Genomic DNA, 3,118 nt, shown 5'->3' with positions numbered 1-3,118 from the left:
AGGCAAATCAGACAATGGCTGGGTTAAGTAAAATTTTGGAAATCAAATCACCCGAAATTACCTATAAAAATCAGACTATATATCAGCTTAGTGAGATTGGTGTTACTCTATTGACACGAGTCATGGTATGAAAATGAAACAATCTCCAGTAGATTTGAGAACAAAGCCCTCGGAAGGATATTGGAAGTTAAATGGTAAGAGAGAATTAGAAATGAAGCTATAAGAGAGATTACTCGAGTGCCATATGTGGACGAGATCATGATGAGGGGTAGATGGAGATGGTTTGGGCATGCTCTTCGCACTCCCCAAGAGAGATTAGTTCACTAAACGTTCAGCTGGCCTCCACAAGGCATTAGAAGAGTTGGAAGACCCAGACATACATGGCTGAGGACTATGAAGTGCGAAGTAGGCTTTGACAAATGGAGAAGTATTGGATTAAAACCTGAGGACAGAGACGACTGACGAAATCTAACTGAGGCCCTTTGCATCAATAGGCATAGATGATGATGATGACGTACATACAATATACTGTGCATACATATATTATATATATATATATATATATATATATGTATATATATATATATATATATATATATATATATATATATATATATGTATGTATGTATATCATCTCGTCTTACGCCTATATATATATATATATATATATATATATATATATATATATATATATATATATATCTCAAATAAGCCATATATATTAATACATTAAATTCTGGATTCTCTGAACGACCTCGGGATCAGAGCCCCAGACAAAATCACTCAAAGACTATAGTATCTGACCGGCTGGGTTTCGAACCCTGGTCCAGGATATCAGTATAACATTGACCATACCACTCAACCACGAAGAAAGATGTCATACAGGTATCCTGGACCAGGGTTCGAAACCCGGCCGGTTAGATACTATAGTCTTTGAGTGATTTCGCCTGGGGCTCTTATCCCGAGGTCGTTAATAGAATCCAGACTTTAATGTATTAGTATATATGGCCTATTTGAAATATGAAAAAAACACGCTTAAATGTGCAAAATTTATCATATATATATATATATATATATATATATATATATATATATATATATATATATATATATTGTCCTGTATTCTAGGAGTGTATTTTCTAGTACATCGACAAAGACAAATTATTTTTCATTTAATATGCAGTCATTTTCAACTTCCCCATTATGAGTAGGTATCAACGTCAAGACGTAAATATCAGTGTATTTAAGTTTTTTATGTTTATTCATAATATGTTAGTGTGAATATTCCTGTTGTTAAATTAAGTGCTTTTGTTTACTTACCTGAATTTATTTCGACCTGACTTTTTTTAAGGAGGTTAAACTATGTGTCGGAACAATTGTCACGTGACAATAAAATTTTCGAGGGAGTAATATCAATTTTCAGATATGACTGTATTAGTTAGCTTTTGTTCTGTTCAGTATATGAGGAAAAACTCATATTTATTGAAACTGGAAATTTACATGGGATTACAATGTAAGTTGTTTTTACGATTTTTTCTCAATATCATTTGTAATATAGAAATTTGATATGATTAAGAAATCTACGTAGCATGAAACTCCATAATTCTATATTTGCTCCTAAAATTTACTTGTTCTAAATGTAATATATGTTTCAAACAGAGCTAGGGTTTTAATTTGCTAGGTAACTAATTTGGTGGAAATAAAGAGAAATAGTACAGTAGATAAGATGGAAATGAAAAAAAAAGAAAAAATCTTTTAAGAAATAAAAACCAGGGGTTTCTTTGGAGAAATTTCTAATATGAAGAAATGAAAAATGTTTCGTGATAAAAAGCTTGGATTTTACGAAAACCTTCAAACTTGGATAACAGTGAAACCCAAAAGTGAAACTAAATAATCAGCTTCTTCCATTCAATAGTTGTTACAAGAAGATGTAGTAAATGAGATCTGGAAGATTAGAACCCCCCCTCCCCCGCCCCCCCCCCCTCTCTCTCTCTCTCTCTCTCTCTCTCTCTCTCTCTCTCTCACACCCAAGCATGAAAAATTCATTATATATGTGTCAGAAATAAAGGTATTGTGTTTCGGATATGAAACAAGTTGGAAGAATTGGAGAGATTAACTAGAATTTGACGAGTCAAGAATTGCTGTTGGTTGATAGATGAACGGAAAGATGCAAGCGCTCCAATAATTACAAATCAACTCAGAGGTAGTCAGCTGGTGAAGTTTCCCTGGAAAGTATAGTCATATACTAAAAGTAATTGTAGAGATTACTTCTGAAATATTTTATATATTTTATCGGGATGCAGTTATCGCATAATTCATTTTAATCTTAATTATCTTTATTATAAGGTGGAAATGATTTAAAAAGAGCATGAAAAGTAGCTCAAATATAGCTTGAAGTAATGCCAGCTTCATGGGGGCTGACAGCGCCCCCCTGCCCCCAGCTGCTTTGGTCATGTTTTCTTACCTAAATTTTTGAAATTGCTGGATCTGCGTTTGGAATTCAAGAGGTATCTCGTTATTATAGTAAGAGGAATGGAGTAGATTAGTCACAAGAGCGTATCGTAAGTCCGATGCAATGTCTTTTGCCTTTGTAGTTGAGTAAATTTCTCTCTACATTCTTTTGCCCATTTCGTTTCGCAAACAGTTATTCCTCAACACTAGCTTTATTCTTGTAATCAGATAAAGGACATGGAGAAAACATAATGCATACAATATCCAAGTAGAAAATATATAAACTACGAAAGGATTAACATATTTGTTATATTGTTTTTAAATAAGTTTGATCGTTGGCGGAATCAAGCCTCCGTGGCACAATCGGTTAGCGCGTTCGGCTGTTAACCGAAAGGTTGGTGGTTCGAGCCCACCCGGGGGCGGATAATTTTAAAAGTTAGTTGTACTTTTTTTAATTTGTAATAGTTGTTGTATAAATTAGGATGTTTCGGGGATATACCCATTTTCTGCTATTTAAGTAGTCTTTTTTTATGCATGTACAAGAACATGGCGCAATAGCTGTGTACGTGTTAAAATATCCTACCACTTGGTTGGAGTGACCACCAGTTAAGAAACTTAGGAAAGGCAGTCACAACTCAAGTAGGATTTGCATGAAAAGCGAAGTTTA

General features: G+C 33.9%; 1 non-coding gene across 1 annotated transcript; it reads left to right on the top strand.

The window, feature by feature from the left end:
* The first annotated feature begins 2,799 nt into the window (after positions 1-2,799).
* TRNAN-GUU (transfer RNA asparagine (anticodon GUU)) lies at positions 2,800-2,873 on the top strand. The gene has a single exon. It is a non-coding gene; the product is annotated as a tRNA-Asn (tRNA).
* The last annotated feature ends 245 nt before the right edge of the window (positions 2,874-3,118 follow it).

Source organism: Palaemon carinicauda, chromosome 4 (genome assembly GCF_036898095.1).
Source record: "Palaemon carinicauda isolate YSFRI2023 chromosome 4, ASM3689809v2, whole genome shotgun sequence".
Taxonomy (NCBI): domain Eukaryota; kingdom Metazoa; phylum Arthropoda; class Malacostraca; order Decapoda; family Palaemonidae; genus Palaemon; species Palaemon carinicauda.
The sequence above is the reverse complement of the archived record's forward strand: the minus strand, read 5'-3'. Positions and strand labels throughout refer to the sequence as shown.